At 49.9% G+C, this 12217-nt stretch overlaps 1 protein-coding gene across 11 annotated transcripts in view; it reads left to right on the top strand.

Moving 5' to 3' along the window:
• The window catches only part of PEAK1 (pseudopodium enriched atypical kinase 1), a 92267-nt gene that overhangs the window by 2460 nt on the left and 77590 nt on the right, over positions 1-12217 (top strand). For 2 of the 11 annotated variants that reach the window (XM_040706168.2, XM_040706171.2), the window contains exon 2: positions 9819-9973. The exons of the other annotated variants lie outside the window; for them this stretch is intronic. The gene's annotated coding sequence lies outside the window, so the exon portion shown is untranslated. The remainder of the gene's footprint in view (positions 1-9818; positions 9974-12217) is intronic. 11 annotated transcript variants of the gene reach the window in all.

The following is a 12217-nucleotide window of genomic DNA, read 5'->3' on the forward strand; positions in this document are numbered from 1 at the left end:
CTGCAGTGCTTGACTGAGGCTCTATAGGAGAGCACTCAGTGAGAGATTCATGGTTATGCTTTCAATGTTTCCATAAATCCTTTTAACAGGTGTGGTTCTGAGCCTTGAAGAGTCCTTTCCTGAATGGATGCCTGTAGTTATCAGGCCGTACCGAGCTCATCCGAGGAGCCAGGTGGGATATGGCTTGGAATGCTGTGCGTGCATACTGAGGTGCAGCCATCCAGCTCCAAGGCTCTTCCTGTCAAACCTTCGTAGACATTTAGAAGGCAATGGTTTGCTATTAGCATGATCAAATTCAGACATCCTACTGTGTTGACTTTGGAGCCGTTGGCTCCTGAGAGAGGTTTCTGCACGTGTCACTGATGCTCTTGCTGTCTCCTCAGCTGCCAAATAGGCTGTCAGGCAGCGTTGTTACTTTGCTTCTTGGTCCGCCAGTGCCCTTTCTGGTGGTTTTCGTGGCGGTGGTTTTCAACACAGCAAGAGGAAGAGCAGCTTAAAAAGGGGAAACATATAATCCTCCCCATTACTGGGCAGTGAATCCCAAAACAGGCTCTTCTGAAATAATGGAAACACTTGAGCATCTTACAGCCCTTGGGCTGGAAGCGCCCTGGTGTGGCTATTGGTTTTCTGGCTGCTTTTTTACCCTGGGCAGATTTGTCCTTTCTCTCTGCCTCCTGTTGGTTCCTGATCAGCCGCAGAGAAACCTTTGGGCTGGTGGGGAAGCCCAGCAAATCACCGCTCCTCTCTGCAAACGCTCTTCCTTTAAGAAACTTCCAAGTTTAATGCAGATCTCAGAGAGAATAAATACCAGTGCAGAAGTTTTCTGCGGAGGAACAATCCACGTGTAATTGGTTTTCCGTTTGCTCTGTGCCTCCCTACGCTGAACTGGGTATTTTTACTTAAAAACAGATTGCACAATGCTCTCCGGTGTCAGTCGGTCTGTAACTGTATGGTTAAGGAGCGTGACTCGTGCTGTTTGGAATGATGCTTGGAGGAGGTAGTTTATTTCCATGACTTTTGTACTGTAAACTGTAGATGTTCTGTCTTCAGAGGCAGGGAGAGAACTGATGGGGAGCAAAGATGCACAGCATGTGGGGGACACACACGCTGCCCATGCAGCTGGTTGGAGCCACGTGCTGGCCTGGCACATCAGCAGAGGCAGCTCGCTGGGCTGAGCAATAAGTGCCCATCCGAGGCAATAAGGTTGACCATCTTAGAGCTTCTTATCTGTAACTCTGTGCATTTATACCGTGGCTGTTTGTGGTCACTGTTGTGATTTGTTTCAAGGGGTGCAATATCAGGTTATTTGCAAGAAAGCCTCGGACTTGCTGGGCTGCTCAAGGTGCTCTCGGTGACATGTCTTGATTGCAATAATTGTGCAGATGGTAGGGCAGGCCTTCTTGGAATGAGCAAACGGGTGTTTCAAGGTCACCACCTCTGGCTTGGGAAGGTTGCTTGGGCAGCTTGGGAAGCAGAGGCGTGTTAGGACAAGGCTTGCCATGACCTGAAGTGCTCTTATGCTCATGGGTTCATCCAGCCAGAGTTTTTCATACCACCAAGACAGGCAGACCTGCAGTACGCTGCTGTATCCGCCATGGGGCTGCTCACCCTGCCCTCTGAGCTCCCCCACGGTGCTGCTCTGCTGCAGCACTTCCATGGGTGGGAGCAAAGCCCTTCCCAAGCAGCCTCTTGTAGCGCCGTGCATCAGCAGTGCTGTGCCCTGGGATGGGAAGCACCCACTTGCAGCAGGAGCTGTACACTGTTAGTAACAGTTACCATGAGAAGCCTTCAGCCCGCAGCTCAGCAGTTACAAGGTGAGGCAGTGGGGAGGCGAGAGATCCCTCAGCAGTGCTGGAGCCTCAGTCACAGTGTGTTCTCCTGCAGGCTGGGCTGTTAGCACCGTGTTTCTGCCTGCTGGAATGGGAGAGGTGTTGGATTGCTTCTCCGTCTGTGCAGTTGTTTTCAGAGAGCAGCTGCAGGTTCCTCTCTGGTTGGTGGTGGTGTTCAGCAAATAACGCTTCTGCACTCAGTATTGCAAGTCATTGTAAATTGCATCGTATAAATAGCAAGAAGCGTTGCATTTAAAAAGCAAACAAACAAAAAAAAGCCTGCTGCTCACCCTTTGTGCTTTACAGGCTTGTTGCTTCTCTTTGTAGCACAGAACAGCGCTAACATTGCAGGCTTTTCTTGTCCTTTGCAGATGGACTTCATTGCTGGTGACTGTGCCTTATCTTTGTTTATCAATGTAAATCACCAGCGCTATTCCTGAGCAATGGAGATAGCAGTGACATTCCTTCTGAAGCTACTCTCAGCCCGAGAAACTGTGTTGTACAGAAACATGTTGGGAAAGATAACCCGCGTGGGTTATCGGAGAGGGCTCTGCTCAGCCCTTGTGGATGAGGTGATGGAAAAGGGCTGTGTTACTGCTTTCTAAAAGGTTCCAGAGCAGCTGCCAGGGCTCTCCATGGAAAGGACTGAGATTTCTTAAGCTTTCAAGCATTACTTAAGTTGCTGTTGTTTTCTGGAGATGACCACCATCCTCTGTGTGTTAGGTCTGTCTGTCATCCAAAACCCAGCCTGTATCACCCCCATGCAAGGCTGACTTGGAGGCCTTCACATGGAAATTGTGAGCATCCGAACCAAATGCAGCATGTAGAATGGAGAAGGGAATGTGAATCCATGTAACGAATAATGTTCTCTTCAGTGGTGAGTGCTGCTTCCCGGGCAGTACTTACTGTGTCAGCCAGTAGTCCTTCATGTTGTATTATATGGGTTGTATGATGCATGCTTTTAGGTAGCGCTGGCCACAAGAGCTGCTGTTCCTTTTCCATGTTTATAGTGTATATATGAGAGAGGAACGTTCATCAGCACAGCCTCGTACCCAAGTATTCTGTCTACTTAGTAATGCAACTTATTGGGTTTGTCCCCATTGGGTCTCATGAGGGAGATGCTTATCCCTTCCAACCTGCGCTTCAGTGGAATGGGAGCAGTTTTGTTACCATCTATCAGCTCGTTTTTTTACCTTGGGGTGCACATGAGGTGATCACTGTAACTTACTGTGATACTTATTTGGTTCTCTCCTGCAAATATATCTGTAACGTAGGTACCTGACACCTGTAGGTCCCCGCTGCTTTTAGCTTGGATGATTTTGCTCAGTGCTTCAAGGTTTCTTTTCTGTCCCTGTTTCTTCTCCATGAGCTCTCCCAGCAATGTCAGTGTTCTGCCAAGAAGATGGAAGGCGTTCTTGTGACATTTCTGTTGGTTGGATGATGCACAGTGAGGCAGCTGCCCTTTGTGCGTGCCATCACAAGCCCCAGCAGCTCCCATATCCTGCTGGGGCCGACCAGTGCAGGACTGGTCCGAGAGATGTGTGCAGTCATCGGCCTGCCAGGCTTTTATCTCAGAGCTCTGACAGTTCTCCTTGGAGGTGCTTGGTATGTTCTTGGCAGTGGTTTTCTGAACAAGTTTAGAAGGGAGAGCTGTCACACCACAAAAAGGGAACTGTGCTCGTGGGTTGGAGGGATGAACCAGACCTCCATTTGTGTTCTTAGGGCTTAAAGAAGCACGAGGAGAACAAGCAGTACTATTTCACCAGGTGCCCCTCTCGGGCTGACGAGGAGCATTCATTGGCTTTTGTGCCCTTGGGTGTGCGCAGCGGTGCCATTCTGGAACAGGGGAGCCAAAGGGATATGATTATGGATATTTCAGGTATCACTCGGCTTTAAAGCAGAGCTTTTGGTGTTATAGATTGAGATATGTCTGTATGAGAGGCAGAGGTGAGGGCTTGGTGTTACCCAGCCCTGCTGCTTGGTGCAGCCCAGCAGGAGCGCTCAGTCTGACTGCTGGGACCTGCAGGCCATGGCTCCTGCTGGGAAAGCTGTACCCAGCAGCAACACGGAGGCAGCTTTTTTTCCTCTTCAGCCTCTTTAAAATGTTGGAATTAATCACTTTTATGCAGTTGTTTTGCATACTTTTCAGATGAGCAGCTTTCTTGAGCTTTGTGCTCTTTATTACCTAATCATTGTTTTTAAAGTTCTGAGCATGAGCTCAGTTTTTATTTGGGTTTTGGGGAAGTATTTGCTGCCTGTAGCCCTGTCAGACCCCACAGTTCTCCCATCTCCAGCTCTGCAGGCCTGCAGTCCCTGCAGCTTGGATGGGAGTCTGGGCAGCAAACTGTCTTCTGTAGTACTTCCAGGTTTCTAAATCTTTGGAATTTTCTCTGTATAAAGTTACGACTTCCTGAAAAAGCATTGGCACAGATGGTGGAGGCTGTTAGTTTTTGGAGCTTCTCTTCAAATCGCTCTCTGCTTTATTTCTTCTTCCTCTTCAAAGGAGGAGAGGCTGGGGGATGGAGCGAGCATGGGGTGAAGGAGTCACCAGCTTTGGAAGGGGTTTTAAGTTGGAGGAGGGAAGATTTAGGTTGGATGTCAGGGGGAAGTTCTTTGCTGTGAGAGCGGTGAGGTGCTGCCCAGAGAGGCTGTGGATGCCCCTTCCCTGGAGGTGTTCAAGGCCAGGCTGGATGGGACCCTGGGCAGCCTGGTCTAGTATTAGATATGGAGCTTGGCGGCCCTGCCTGCAGCAGGGGGGTCGGAGCTTAGTGATCCTTGAGGTCCCTTCCAACCCAGACCATTCTATGAAAGGAGAAGAGAGTGTGGCCGTGAGATGGGTTTGCTCAAAGATGTTGTCCTGCTTTAGGAGCCATCTCATGAGCATCCCAGCTGTGCATGCACTGTAAGCAGATGGACAGCTGGAGGAAAGGGCTTTAGAAATCAGCCGAAGACATCTCCAGTCAAACAACTACTTCATCAGTGGCTGATTTAACAAAGAAGAGAATAGAAAGCTTGCCTGGAGTCAGCTATTCAGAGCTTAAAATTAGACCCAGAATACCGCCATGGTCTTGTTCACTTTGCTGCCTGGCATCAAACTGCAGTCAGTGTTGTTTTAGTTGCCATAATACAGCGTGGGTATGTATTTTGATCCCAGCAGCTGGGCTGCTACTGCTTCTGTTGTGAGAGGTTTAAGTCTTTAGTTCCAGTGATGAAGCTTTATGGTCTTACCATGTGAAGTATTTCCAGAGGCGTATCCTGGCCTGCTAGGTCTGGCCATTTGTGGCTGTTGTATCATCATCTTTTTTTGTTTTACTTGCTGTCAAAACATGTGTTGGTCACATGGTGGGCTCTGCTCTGAGCAACAATGGGTTTTGCTGGTTAAATATTTCTGCCTTGGCTGGAAGAGCTGCGCTGCAGTCAGGAGCTTGCAGCCAGACCTGCGGATTAGTATTTACTTTGCTCGTGTCTGAATGCTTCAGGTTAGCATGTGAGTTGGGAGTCATGTTTGGAATTAGGTTCTGCATTGTTCAGCAGCAGGAAAGTCTTGGAAGCAGGGGCGATGCTTCGTTTGGTGCTTATTTCTCAGATTTGATCGGGAGTTCCCATTCTAAGATAGGAGGGGAATGCCTAGAGTGAATGTGGCTTTTTTCTTTGCCTTGTCTCCAAGTCAGTTTTTTGGGTAAGGAAGCCTCGCTGTGCAAAGTTTCATCACTGACCTCAAGATCACGTTTTCATTGCTTTGATAGGGGACGAGGCAGACTGCAGAGATGCGCTCAGGTCTTCTGGTGCTCACAGCTACAGAGAGGGTGAGGACGAGTGACAGAAAGCAGCCACCCTGGAAACATAGGCTTTCTGAAGTCTGAAAAACGTACCGAACGTATAAAGTAGGGCATGATGTTCTCATACCAAACAGAATGCTGACTGTGACAAATGCTTGGACAATGCATGCATTCTCGCTCGTGGAGCTGAATGAGATGCAAATAACAGCAAAAAAAAAAGGCAAAGTGGTGTCAGCAGCAGAGATGTGCATTAAAAGAGCTCGGTGCAAGCAGTGGATGCTTTTTGTAACTTCAGTGCAGCAGTTCCCATCCAGGCCCCACAGGCTGTCAGCTTATCCTGCAGCAGGGAAGCGGGGCTCTCTGCACTGCTCTCATCTGGCTCATACTTCATCGCAGGGATCTATTTCTGAGTCTGCATCAGATTTTGCAGTCCCGGCTGTCTTATAGCAGCCTGATTTAGGTCTCGTTGGGTTGGAAAGCATACACAGTGCTGCGATTCGGGCTCGCTCACAGACTTTTGGCATGTCCACAGCTGTTTGTACAGTGGTATTGTACTGACAGAGCACGACACGCTTTGAGGAGGGCAGATGGGAACAATGTGCCGGATTGCTGCGTGGGCCAGTGTGACTCACCGAGGGCTTTAGAGGTCTTTCAGGAAAAGCTGACAGGCCTCAGTGGGCTCGGTAGCTTCATGGGGCTTTTCCCTGAGTAGGAATCCCCAGCGGCTCTCTGGTTTGGGCTGAGTGGCTTATGGGCACTTTGGGTCTGTGAGATGGGCCTCCTGGTGCCGACAGCCAGGGCTGCCTTGGAGAAGCTCTGGAGCTTAGTGCATAGAGGGAAGGAGGTGTGTGCGATGAGTGCTTGGGAAGTCCCTCTGCTCTTTGAACAAGGGGAATATTTCCACCCCTGCTTTCACGTGGTGAGTGTTTTGGGTGGTTTAATTTGTGCGCAGTGCTTCCTATGAGAGGTTGGGGCTGTCAGAGATGCGGGACCCCTGAAGCAGTGATCCCACACGTCCGCTCCGCTCACCCGATGTGAGAGGACACGCTGTGTGCTCCCTGTAAATATCTATAAAGCACAGAATTGTGGAGTGGATTGGGTTGGAAAAGACCTTAAAGCTCACCGAGTTCCACCCCCTGCTGCAGGCTGGGTGCCTCCCAGCAGCTCAGGCTGCCCGTCTGTGGCCTTATCACCTCTAGGGATGGGGCACCCGCAGCTCTGGGCAGCAGTGCCAGGGCCTCATCGCCTTCTGGGCGAATAACTTCCTCCTCGTTTCATTTGAAGCCGTTCCTCCTCGTCCTACCACTATCAGACCACATAAAGTCATTCCCCATCCTGCCCGTGAGCCCCCGAAGTGCTGGAAGGCCGCACTGAGGTCTCCTTGGAGCATTCCCTGGGCTGGGAGGCACGCGGGGTGCTGCCTTCAGGCCCTGCAGCACGTGAGGGTGAGAGCAGCTGCCCGCAGCGCCGGGTCCGTGCCCTCATCTGCCACGGCGTGTGCAGGCTGGCACGCTTGGGGCTCTTTGTCTGCTGCTGGCTGCGCCTGCGGTTGCTCTGCAAGAGGTCCGAGAGCTTTTCTGCCTGAGATTAGAAACGGGCGAAAGGAAGTGGAAAAGAGGGGGAAGCGGGCTTACTGAGCGCCTCAGCAGCTGCTGCCAAATCACATTTTGGGATTCAGTTCTATTTTCAATACAGCGCCGGCTGCCAAGGCTGGCAAACTGCGATCCCGCTGGAAGGAGGAGGGCAGGGAGACGTCAGCACGGCTCTGCAGAGGGGGGACAGCGCTGGGTTCTGCCTGCTTCCTTCTGCGGGGAACCAAGAGGTTCGGGGGCGGGGAGGCATTTTCCAGGGCTTTTTTTTTTTTTTTTTTTTTCAGAAATGGAGCAAAACAATGGGTTTGATTTACACTTCAGATGTGGTTTCCTGTCTCCTCTCACGTCATTTGCATACGGTTGGGAATAGTTTGGTTTAACTTTCTTTTCTAGGTGCGTGGCAGGGTATGGTTTCCCTTATCTCAGGGTATGGTTTCCCTCACGATTTCCGAGTGGACGTAGCAAGGAGCGAACAAATCCAGGCTGGCAAAACTGGTTGGAATCAGCAAAGAAACGACAGGCTGCGCAGAGTTGTTGAAGTGTCTGAATGGCTGCGAGAGCGAAGCCTGCAGTGTAGGAAGGGAAGATGGCTGAACAAAGCAAAAGGAACCAAGTTGGGAGCCAAAAAGTGCCTGGGTTTTCTTCCTGCCTTTGTCGTGCCTCACTTGTAGCCTTGGAAACGGAGAGACAGAGGGGTTGGGAAAGTTGCTAATAGTAAAAACGGAGATAAGACGCCGTGCACGGCTCCCTTTTCGGTTTCACTTTGAGACTGGCGAGGCGGTGAATGGCCGAGGACAGTGCACAGCGGTGGGCACTGCTTATACCTCCGTGGGCAGGAGGGTCTGCATGATGAACTGGGCATGGCTCAGCTCAGCAGGATTTGTCCGGGTTTTTGTCCTGGGGGGGCTGAACCGATGTTTGTTTAGCAGGTTGAGGTGTTGGCGTGTCGGCATTCCTGGATAGAAAGGGTCGTGCGTTGCCCTTTAAGAAAATAAGAGAAAAAAATGTGGATTTGGGAAAGCTGAAGCAAAATGATCGTAGTAGGGAATCCTAGAAGCTGCGTGTTTCTGGAAAGAGCCGACAAGGAATAGTTCCCGAATATGCAGGGGGAAATTCTAGCAGTTAAAATATGGCCAAGAATAGACAGAAGGTGAAGAGAACAGCGAGTCACACAACCAGGGCTTGCAGGTGGAGGGCATGGAGCCAACGCTGAGCCCCCCTCCCTCCCAGCACACGTGCCCAAGCCCGTGACTCCTCCTACAGGAGCCATCCAAGGCAACTTCCAACTTTCCAGAGCATGTAAGGAAAATGATTGTTTTAATAACTTTATGTCAGCTGAAGGACCTGGAAAGGGAGCGGTTTGGTTTGCTCTTTGTAGACGTGTTAATGATGGGGGATCTTTCAGAAGTCAGCTTGCAAGGACGGGAGGACAAACGCAATTATAGGATGTGTAAAATGGAAATCAGGCACCGGGACGGGAACTGGAGTGCTTCAAAGTCGAGAAGCTGCCAGATAGCATCTCAGAAATACTGGCATCTGATATCCTACAGCTTCTTTGAGGAAAGTTTGCTGGGGGAAACCAGGTGGTCCTGCCGACACTGCATAGCCCTGTGCTCTGTGTGCTTTGTACAGATCGGGGGTAATTTCACACTGACCCATTTTATACCTGAAAAAAAAAAAAAACCTGTGCAGTTACTGAGTCATTTAAAATACCTCTGAGTGTTGCTGTGTCCCCCGGGGATGTGGTTGCACTGCTGGATTTCCTTCCCATTTCTCCCTTAGCGCTCTGAAATCCGCAAGCTGCTGCTGGCCCAGACTGCTGTCTCTATGGGGAAGCAGAGGGTGGGTCAGTGGGTGAATTACAGTCATCTGATCGGGGGCTCAGAAGATACGATCTCTCCTCAGTTTTCTTCCCTTGTAATGTCAACACTGTGGTTTTTAGAGAATAATACTTTGCACGTACGCTCTGAGGTTCCAGCTTTGGCTCCGACTTGTCCTAAAAACCACTCTGCTGGGTTTGATCTGATATGGGTTACCATCTGACAGCTCTTGTCCCTCTAAGAAACTCATTTCCAAGTTCTGTATTACAAAAGCTTGATCAAAAGATAAAACTGGAACTAATAAGATGAATAATTTACCGAGATGAAAGAAAAATGGAACGGGGCAAAGCTGAGAGCCTGAGGCACCGATGTGTTCCCAAAAGTCTGTCTTGTCTGTGGTGACTCTTGCTGACCGTAGTGTATCTCTTGTGACTGCTACCAGTACTGAAAATGAGGCCATTTACTGCCCGAAAATAAGATTTATCAAGGCTTATAGAGACATTAAGGTTGGAAAAGACCTTCAAGACCATCTGGTCCAACCCACCCCCACCGTGTGCACTGACCGTGTCTCTCCGTGCCACATCTCTGTGGTTCCTGAGCACCCCCTGGGATGATGACCCCACCACTGCTCTGGGCAGCCCATGCCAGTGCATCACTGCTCTTTCAGAGAAGTCTTTCCTGATGTCCAGCCTGAACGCAACAGCTCAGTAAACCACTCCACCTGACACGAGCAAGTTTTTCCTTCCTTCCCAGTACCTTCCACCAGCTCCTGAGTGCTGTGTGCTTTCCATCCTTCAGGTGACTGTGATGTGAGACAACACGCATCGTGGGTGCGCTGGGAAGATCTATGAACCCGCTTCTTTAAGGCAGAAGCTGCTGCACTGAGCAAAGGGCAGCCGGCTGTGCCACTGCTGCTCAGCACCGTGCCCATCCTGCACAAACCCAGCTCCCAGGTACATTGCTGCCTCTTGCTTTGGGCTGCCCTGGGCACTGAAGGCCTTGCTTCTGCGCTGCCAGCATTGACAGCAGTGTCAGTGCTGACAGGAGCAGTACCACGCAAATAGGAGCCTAAGTGGGATATGTAAAGTGCATCACAACCTACGGAATGGTTGTCTGGATTTGTTTATATGGAGACTGCAACAATTGGATGTCTGGGTTGAGCTAGATCATAGAATCATAGAATGGCCTGAGTTGAAAAGGACCACAATGCTCACCCAGTTCCAACCCCCTGCTATGTGCAGGGTCACCAACCAGCAGACCAGGCTGCCCAGAGCCACATCCAGCCTGGCCTTGAATCCCTCCAGGGATGGGGCATCCACAGCCTCCTTGGGCAACATGCACCAGTGCATCACCACCCTCTGTGTGAAAAATGTTGGATAGACTCTTGTGGTAGTACCCACAGTGTATACCCAACCACCTCTAGGGTGCAAAGCTAAGTTTGAAAGGCATGGCTAACAGGCCCTACAGTTTGTGTTCCTAGCACTTCAACCACAGAGTTATAAATTGCTCTGAATAACTATCTTCAGGACAGCTACACTCAAGGAGACTGCATTTATGGCTGTTCTCTGGTAGCAGTCGGGAGCCAGCAGTTTAACAGCATGTTTGGCCTCCTGTTTGGCACTTGGCTGTGGGATCATGGGCACACCTGCAGTCCAGGCTGTGCTCAGCAGGGTGGGAGCTGCCAGAGCTCAGCACCGGCTGCCTAGCAAAGTGTCTGAGGGCTGGGACGTGGTGTCCGTGAGATGCTTTGGGGGGCTTGGGAAGAGGAGGGGGGAACGTCACAGCTGTTTCCATGAGAGGCTGTGGAGAAGGTGAAGTGTAACGTCTCAGGATTGAGAGGATGAGAAGTAAAGAGCACAGACTGCAAACAAGAAGTTTCCATGAGCCATGAGGGGGAAATTCTTGGCTGTGAAGATGGTCGGGTGGCCCTGGAAGTGGTGGCACCTCTATCTCAAATAGACTGAAGCCAGTTAAAGCACCATTAGTAGCAAAATCAAGTACATAAACATGGAATTAATTTCAGATTTATTTTCTCTCCAGTGAAATGCTCGTGCATTGTGAGATTCAGTAGACATGTTCTTGATCTACCTTTTTTTGGTTCTTGGTTGTTGCTATGTATGTTTTAACTTATCTTTTTTGGTCAGCTTTTTCCCTAGGAGTTCTTTTATCCTATTTCTTTAACATCTGTGATTATAACATAATACTGGTTTGGAATGATTCGTCCAGTGAGCTTCAAAGGCTTGAACTTCAGTATTTTCTTGTGAAAGGACAGATTGGATTAACAAGTATGCACTGCGTAAGGACTAAACTTGTTCTGGTTGAAGGGATCTTTCAAAAATACTTGAAAAACAGGGCAGTGTGCTTGGAGGTGTGGGGATGTGTTGGAGTAAGGTGGGCCATTTCTTAGTAGTGAGAAAATGTGAAGCTGACTCAATAAAATACAAGAGGTGGCAGGAAAGCTTGTAGCATTTGCCAAATGCGGTCACTTGGGTTGGATGCGTGTCTAATTTGTCCTTATGAGTCGGTAAACAGATTCTCTTCTGTCCGTGGAAGTTGGCAGATGCTGCTGAATTCAGCCCCACGGAGGGAGGCAGGTGGGATGCACTGTGATGGGTTGATGGACGGCGTTTCTCATAGACGTTGGGATGGATTTCTTTGTGCGTGTGTTTTGTTGCCTATAACTTTTGCAGTTCATGCATTTTAGCTCAAGGTGTGCGCTCAGGGAGATGACAGGAGATGGCTCCCTGACCCAGCAGTCTGATGGGGCCCTGCTGTGGAAATCCCATGTCCTCTCACTTCTCTCTGAATTGCACGGTGTTAAGTGATTTGTGATTCCAGTGAGACAAGCTCTACTGTTAGCCTGGATTGCTTGCAAGTGAAGCAAACTTAACACTCTTCCTATTGCCGCCACGTTAGAGAGCTGCTGTATGAGATGTGCCACAGGTTCAGAGCGTGACTTCACAGCAGCTATTTAAGCCTCACTGTCCTTTGGACACTTCACAAAGGCAACTGCACAGGTCTCAGCACAGCAGCAGTTTGCTTCCGCTTCCAGGGGCGGTGAGTGGGATCAGATGTATAAATGGCAGAGCACGCCAGTTAAATGCTCTCTGAGCATCTTCTACTTGAACAAATTGTTAGCTTTAGCCTGGCGACTGCGTACAAATATCAGTGGATAACCCAGCTGCAGTTGCAGTGCG

Source organism: Gallus gallus, chromosome 10 (assembly GCF_016699485.2).
Source record: "Gallus gallus isolate bGalGal1 chromosome 10, bGalGal1.mat.broiler.GRCg7b, whole genome shotgun sequence".
In the NCBI taxonomy this organism is placed as follows: Eukaryota; Metazoa; Chordata; class Aves; order Galliformes; family Phasianidae; genus Gallus; species Gallus gallus.